Source organism: Saccostrea cucullata, unplaced genomic scaffold (genome assembly GCF_032062105.1).
Source record: "Saccostrea cucullata isolate Sc308-1 unplaced genomic scaffold, CSIRO_AGI_Scuc_v1 ctg5622, whole genome shotgun sequence".
Taxonomy (NCBI): Eukaryota; Metazoa; Mollusca; class Bivalvia; order Ostreida; family Ostreidae; genus Saccostrea; species Saccostrea cuccullata.
In genome coordinates, this window is record NW_026929690.1 from 21,779 (window position 1) to 29,968 (window position 8,190).

The window sequence follows — 8,190 nt, forward strand, 5'->3', positions numbered from 1 at the left end:
TGGGTAGTGTGGGTCTTAAATGGGCGAAACATATTTTTCTTGTGGTACGAAGTTTAATTCCATTCGATATAACAGAAATCAATTTACTTCATTTTAGAATTAGCAAGTCTTGTACCCACTGAGCATACTGAACGGTGAAGTAAACATGGGGTCAAGATTTTCAAAAAAAAAAAAATACTATCCCTATGCATTTCAAACAGTATATTCCAAAGCCCAGTCATTAATTCTTTTTCTAAAACCCGACTTTTATTAACCCACTCGAACTGAAGGTTCAAGTGAGCTTTTCTCTCCACATTTTGTCTGTCGTCCATCTGTCTGTCTGTCCGTCGGTCCGTCTGTAAACGTTTCACATTTTCAACTTATTCTCAAGAACCAACGTACCAATTATAACCAAACTAGGTACAAAGAATACTTGCGTAAAGGAATATATAAATTGTTAAAATGAAGTGCCAGGTCCCCAAAAAAGGGGAGTTAATCGAGAAAAGATATAAATAGGGTGGAGTCATTAAAAACTTTCTACTCAAGAACCACTGGGCCAGGAAATATGAAACTTCTGTGGAAGCATCCTAGGGTAGTGTAGATTCTAAGTTATTAAACTCATGACCCCCGGGGTTATATAATATACAATAGGGAATCAAAGTTTTACATAACAAGGGGTCCATGGGCCATATCGCTCACCTCAACAAAGTGGCTAGGAAAAAAGCAAATTTTAATCAGTTTATTATTGAAAACGTAAAACCAATTAGTGGTTCCAACCAATCCTTAAAAGGGAGAGGGTATGATTTAAACAAACTTGAATCTACACAAACTAGAGGTCCGTATTTACTCTGCTCCTATTTTGTATTGTTTTATGGACTTTGAGATTGATTTCTATTCGTTATCTCCATATCCTTCCTGATACCCTACATTACATTCTGTATCAGCCTAAGATACCTCCGCCAGCGTCGAAATATTGGATAAGGGTATTTTTATTATGCTTATTACATATTTGGTATTTAACACAACATTCATGAGCTTGATATTTAAATACTGTGAAATCACAAATTTCATGGGGAGGTTAATTTTTGTTGTTTTCGAGGTATGAAGAGACCTATAAATTCATATCCACCACCAAATGAGAAATGTTACATACATTTACATAACTATTCAATGCTACTTAATACATCCACGAATTCAATTTCCCACAAACCAAGAGATTTTACTCAACACACGAAAAACTGACCCCACGAAACTGTTATTTTACAGTAAATAATCATGCACGGACTGCCGAAACGTCTCAGTCTGGTTGTGATCGTTTCTACGTTTATTTCAAATGTGTCCTTTCTTCTGTCAATCCGATAATCCCTACAACCAAAAAAGTTTAAACTAGTGCTAATTGTAACGGGAACCGTTACAGATGTTCCCCAAACGCTCCCCAACTCCCTTTTGGTGCCATATTCCCTGTAAGCTTCATTAAATAAGACAAACTCGGCGCATTTTTGACTTTAACAACGTTTTCCCAAAAGGATACCAATTATATTCAAATTTTTGCATTGCACCCCAGCGCATGTGAATGCATGTGAGTTATGACCATATCATCTTGTCTACACTATCTATATATTTTAATATACTATATATTAAAGCATTCCGTCCAAAAGTAATAAAAATCACTCATTCAAGTGTATTTTTAATTATACTCGTTCTAAATGCACGCACGTGCGTGCACGTGCATGATGACCATACCTTCTTGTAGGAGTCCCTAACATCGATCTATGTTCTAAATCCCATCCGGTTCGGTTGAAAAACAAGGGAATTATAGCCATTTCAAGTTTCAGCCAATCAGATTGCAGCACACGTGCATGTGCGTGATTTCATGATCTTTTTTCTATACCATATTGTAGGGTATCCTAATGCATGACTATATTTTAAATTTCAAAGAATTTCGTCAAAAAACAAAGGATATATAGCCATTTAAAGTTTCAGCCAATCAGATTGCAGCACGCGCACATGCGCATGCTTTCATGAAAATTCTTTTATATCATGCTGTAGATCTTCATAATGTAGGACTATGTTCAAAATTTCAAAGGATTATGACAAGAAACAAGAAAGATATTGAGACTTTAGTTTCAGCCAATCAGAGCGAAGCGCACGTGCATGCGCGTGAGATCTTGCTATTTTGACCATGCTATCTTGTCTATACTTCTAATGTATCCTTACATTATGAGTTTCAAAAAATTTCATCAAAAAATAGAAAAGTTACGGCAATATCCATTATATTGGTCATTTCACGTGTTGCACGTGCACGCTCTTCCAAGCACGTGCGCGCAAAATGACCTTGATTCCGCAAATCTACATAACATGTCTACTGACCCTAAAAAGGTTTTACCTACATCGGACGAACAGTTTACAAGATCACTCCCAGACAAAAAAGTACCCAGGAAGAAGAAGAAGAAGAAGAAAAATAATAATAATAAGAAACAGAGTAAAAACAATATGTTCCCCAACTTCGTTTGGGGAACATAATTAAGGACAGATGACACAAACACACTTATGTAAAAAAAAAAATAATTAACAACTTCACGGGTATATATGTAATAAAAAAAATGACTAGTTTAACCGTATAAGCATTTAATTTTTTATTCAAAGTTTCACAGAAATAGGATCTGATGTTACAAAATTTTATATTGATTATGGAAGGTGATTGGTGAAAGGTACACATTACATTATAATTTTAAAATTTCCTAACATTTAAGAAATTTATTATTTAAATCATATACAACAAAACAAGAGGCCCATGGGCCACATCGCTCACCTGAGAAGCTTTGACCATTCTGTTCTTTACCAGATTTCCCCCTTGTTATACATAATGCATCCCCACCCTACCCCACTGATCATAATTTAGACATTTTGAAATCTACACTACCCCATGATCCTTCCATGGGCACATATGTTTCAGCTTTTTTGGCCCATTGGTTCCTGAGAAGAAGATTTTCAAAGATTTTTCCTATATATTTCTATGTAAAACTTTGATTCCCTATAATGGTCCCGCCCTTCCCCCGGGGGTCATGATTCCTACAATTTAGAATTTACACTACCCCAGAATGCTTCCACATAAGCTTCACTTTTTCTGGCCTAGTGGTTCTTGAGAAGAAGATTTTCAAAGATTTTTCCTATATATTTGTATGTAAAACTTTGATACCCCATTGTGGCCCCGCCCTTCCCCCGGGGGTCATTATTTGAACAATTTAGAATCTACATTATACCAGGATGCTTCCACATAAGCTTGAGAAGAAGATTTTCAAAGATTTTTCCTATATATTTCTATATAAAACTTTGATTCCCCATTGTGGCCCCGCCCTTCCCCTGGGGGTCATTATTTGAACAATTTAGAATCTACATTATACCAGAATGCTTCCACATAAGTTTCAGCTTTTCTGGCCCAGTGGTTCTTGAGAAGAAGATTTTCAAAGATTTTTCCTATATATTTCTATGTAAAACTTTGATTCCCCATTGTGGCCCCGCCCTTCCCCCGGGGGTCATGATGTGAACAATTTAGAATCTACACTATACCAGGATGCTTCCACATAAGTTTCAGCTTTTCTGGCCCAGTGGTTCTTGAGAAGAAGATTTTCAAAGATTTTTCCTATATATTTCTATGTAAAACTTTGATTCCCCATTGTGGCCCCGCCCTTCCCCCGGGGGTCATGATGTGAACAGTTTAGAATCTACACTATACCAGGATGCTTCCACATAAGTTTCAGCTTTTCTGGCCCAGTGGTTCTTGAGAAGATTTTCAAAGATTTTTCCTATATATTTCTATGTAAAATTTTGATTCCCCATTGTGGCCCCTCCCTTCCCCAGGGGGTCATGATTTGAACAATTTAGAATCTACACTACCCCAGGATCCTTCCACATAAGTTTCAGCTTTACTGGCCCAGTGGTTCTTGAGAAGAAGATTTTTTAATGACCCAACCCTATTTTTGTCTTTTCTTGATTATCTCCCCTTGCGAGGGGATATGTCCCTTCATTTTAACAATTTAGATTCCCCTTCACCCAAGGATGCTTTGTACCAAGTTTGGTCAAAATTGGCCCAGTGGTTCTTGAGAAGAAGTTGAAAATGTGAAAAGTTTACAGACAGACAGACGGACAGACGGACGGACGGACAGACGGACGGACGACGGACAAAATGTGATCAGAAAAGCTCACTTGAGCCTTCGGCTCAGGTGAGCTAAAAAGGCTCAAAAATATATACCAATCTAGACATCCATATTTAGTTGTTTATGTCATCAGTCCACAAGAGAATGTCCAACCCCCCAAAAAATTGTGTTTAAAAACAATTACTGTTTTATTAGGTTTAATTTACTAGGAGTGTGATATTGATCAACATTATCCTGCAGCTCCATATCAGCCCTATAGAGCTGATACAGCTATTTTGACATCAAGCATATTGCATAAGTTCAATAATTCCCCTTTTATTGCTAATTATGAAATATACTGCAATATTTTTAGCTGTATTGCAATATACATTTATGATACAATTTATTCAGTAGCACGGATACCCTTCCTTTAAAAAACCAAATGATAATTATCAACTAGTGTTAGGTCGTTTCTCTCTGAAATGTTTACCATTAGGTCGTTTGTCTCTAAAATGTTTACTCTCAGATAATTTGTCGCTACCGTTTCATGATAGGTCATTTCCTTCTCCTGCCAAGGTCATTTCACCCCATTTTTAATCTGGCTTGGTCTATTTTAATTAAGTAGACTTTCATTCTTGTATTTTTAACTCTTTATCTTGTCATGTAAATAAATTTTATCAAATCAGGACCCATAAAAACTAAACGATAGAAAGTGTGTTAGAATCTTATATACATGGGAAAAATTCCAACATCTAATAAAAAAGTAAATTAATACCTTGATTAATTAATACCTTGAGTAAAGTAATGCCTTGCCAAGTGGATGCCTCCTCCTTAAGGGCGATAATTTTGGAATCAAATCTAAACCCAATTAAAAGACCATCAATTTGTTTAAATGATCAATATTTACCCAAGCCGATTAAAAGTGTCCATAAACTGAATATTACAAAGATACTGATAAAACTTTAAAAAAAATCATTGATTGATTACACAATGTTTAGCGTTACGTACATGTACGAATAAAAAGAAATTGTTTAAAAAGGATATTGCCCTACTGGTTTCAAAATTGATATCATTGACATTTTCGCCGTTTATACTGTAATTTTGTTATCAAGACAAATCGGTCAAACACGCGTCTAGAGAAGTAAATTTTTTTTTTACATAAGCGTGTTAGTGTCATCTGTCCTTAATTGAAACTTTTTGGTTGTAGAGATAACCGAATTGACAGAAGAAAGGACACATTTGCAATAGACGTATAAATGACCACAACAAGTCTGAGACGTTTTGGAAGTCCGTGCATGATTATTTACTGTAAAATCACATAGTTTCGTGGGGTCAGTATTTCCTGTATTGAGTAAAATCTCTTGGTTTGTGGGAAATTGAATTTGTGGATGTATTAAGTATTATTGAATAGTTATGTATATGTATGTAACATTTCCTATTTCGTGGTTTGATATAAATTCGTGGGTCTCTTCATACCTCGAAAACAACAAAAATTAAACCCCATGAAATTTGTGATTTCACAGTATTTAAATATCAAGTTCATGTATGTTGTGTTAAATACCAAATATGTAATAAGCATAATAAAAATACCCTCATCCAATATTTCGACGCTGGCCGAGGTATCTTAGGCTGATACTGAATTTGATGTATGGTATAATGAAGGATATGGAGATAACGAATAGAAATCAATCTCAAAGTCCATAAAACAATACAAAATAGGAGCAGAGCAAATACGGACCTCCAAAACATCAGAGGTGGGATCAGATGCCATCGGGGGGGGGGGGGGGGGGGGGGGGGTGAGCATCCCCTGCGGACCGGTCACACCCGCCGCGTGCTCCTTGTCATGATCGGGAAAATAAAGGGGAAATCCATCGTCAATTCAGTGTATAAATATTAAATATTTGACTAACAATTAGTATGAAAGACTTCAGTCAGCATTTGACTATATTATCCTCTAATTACTCCCCAAACAACTATAAGACAATGCAAAATGTCTAGTCGGTACATTTACCCAGGCGCAAATTGATAAGAGCATGAGTTAACCGATCTGACCTAAATGTCACTCCTTCTTTCTCCTTTGACAGTGTATATTTAATGAAACAGGTCATTTAAAAGGGTGTTTTAAATTTAATTTGATTATACGTATATACAATAAAGAAATAAAAAAGACTTCAACAAGGATCTAGCTTCAGTGTGCTCTAGGTATCATGCAGATAATTAATACTGACAGGTGGAGAATTCGACACTGCATTTTGTTCTTAACACTGCAAGGTAAATGACATCTGTCTTATATTTTGCTTTACCTATTGACATTTTCAGCGCCCATTTATGTAAGTAAAATTCTTGTAAGTATTCAACTGAGCAATCCATCCGATTCGTTATCAATATTAATCTTCCTATGTGAAGAGTATTTCCTGCTGCTAAATAGATTTTTTATTAGTTGTTAAAAATTTCACGCAATTATTCATTTTAAGATATTTGATAATTATAATTACGTTTTCTTTAGTTAAAGGAAACTTATCTGTTTTACTAAATCAAGAAAAACTCAATAAAGGAGTATGCAATGGTCAGATGTTAAATGTAAGCATCGGTGTCCGCTGTGAATTCAGTGGAGCTAGAGCTAAAATCAGAGGAGGGAACGAGATAACACACTGTGAAAACAGAATATGTGTAAAGGGGGGACAATTCAGCGGGAAAGACAACTTCCTTAATGTTTTCTTCCCTATGGATTATAAATCACACATCGACACTATTCTGGAAATAAACGTCACATGTTTGAATGGAAGTGTCTTTAAAGATGAATTACTCATGGTACCATGCAGTAAGTATTACATTGTAAATAAAGTAAATTCAACAGCTGCATCTATACTGAAATATTAAGATAACGAAAGTCAAATCAGCTCAAAAATGAGAAAATCTGTTATTTGATCACAACTCTGCCAAACTGTACAAAAACCACAGAGTCTTGGATTGATTTGTCAATCGTTCTCTTTGCTAGTTTCTTAATTTAATTTGAGTTAATTTGCCTAATTTTTTTCTTGCCAATTTTTTTATTACCATTTCATGAGTGTGTTTTTGGGCGACAAAAAAGCTTTATATTTAGTTTGACTGAAAGGAAATTTCCAGTTTATACAGTATAATTATTCTTATATCCACTAATACAATACCTATCGTAAATGCTGCTTTCAAATGTTTTCTATGTAAACATCAAATAAAGGACTATGGAGTTTTGTATACGGGGAGAAAAAGATATCCGGTCATTAGGGTCTCTTATATAATTGACATTTATTTGCTCTTGGAATCGACGTTGAATTAAGGTTAAATAATTGAAATTTATTTTCCCACCGTCCTCGTATTTTGTTATTTATTTGATTGATTTGTATGCACTAATTTTTTTAAATTGAAAAATATTTGTTATCATTAAATAATATTATTTTACTGTTTTAGTATCTCAATTTCATCACTCTGTCGTCTGCAACAGAACGCACGCGCGGATAACGTGTGAACACAACTCCTACAACTTATCTAAATATGGAATGACGATAAAAAACTTTACAACCGGAAACACACTGGATCATTGTTGGTGGCGGGAAAACTCCTCAGAGTGTTTTAGAGAGTTAGCTAAAGGTTACTAGTATTTATATCAAAGTATCCTAAAGAAGCATTCTGAAAATATTGCATAACCAATGCATGTCCCTTACCATGGTTCCCCTGTTCTTTTTAGGATACAAGCTCGTTTATAGTATAAAGAGTTTATTGCAGGACTCCATCGTAATCCCAATTTAAAAAAAAATAAAATATCATAAATCTGACAAAAATAAATGACGCGGAACCAAATTTAAACTTGATTTTCAAATCATCAAGATGCACTTACATACCAAAAATCAGCTAAATATCTGCAAGTATTAAAAAAGTGGGACAAAGGGACAGACTGACGGACAGACAGCTAAACAAACAGACGGACGGATAGCCTCAGAGCAAACCTATAGTCTCCTCCAAATTCACGGGCAGAGGGTCTAATAATACAGTCAACCACAGGTCACCAGTATGTATATCAAAGTCACATTAATAACAG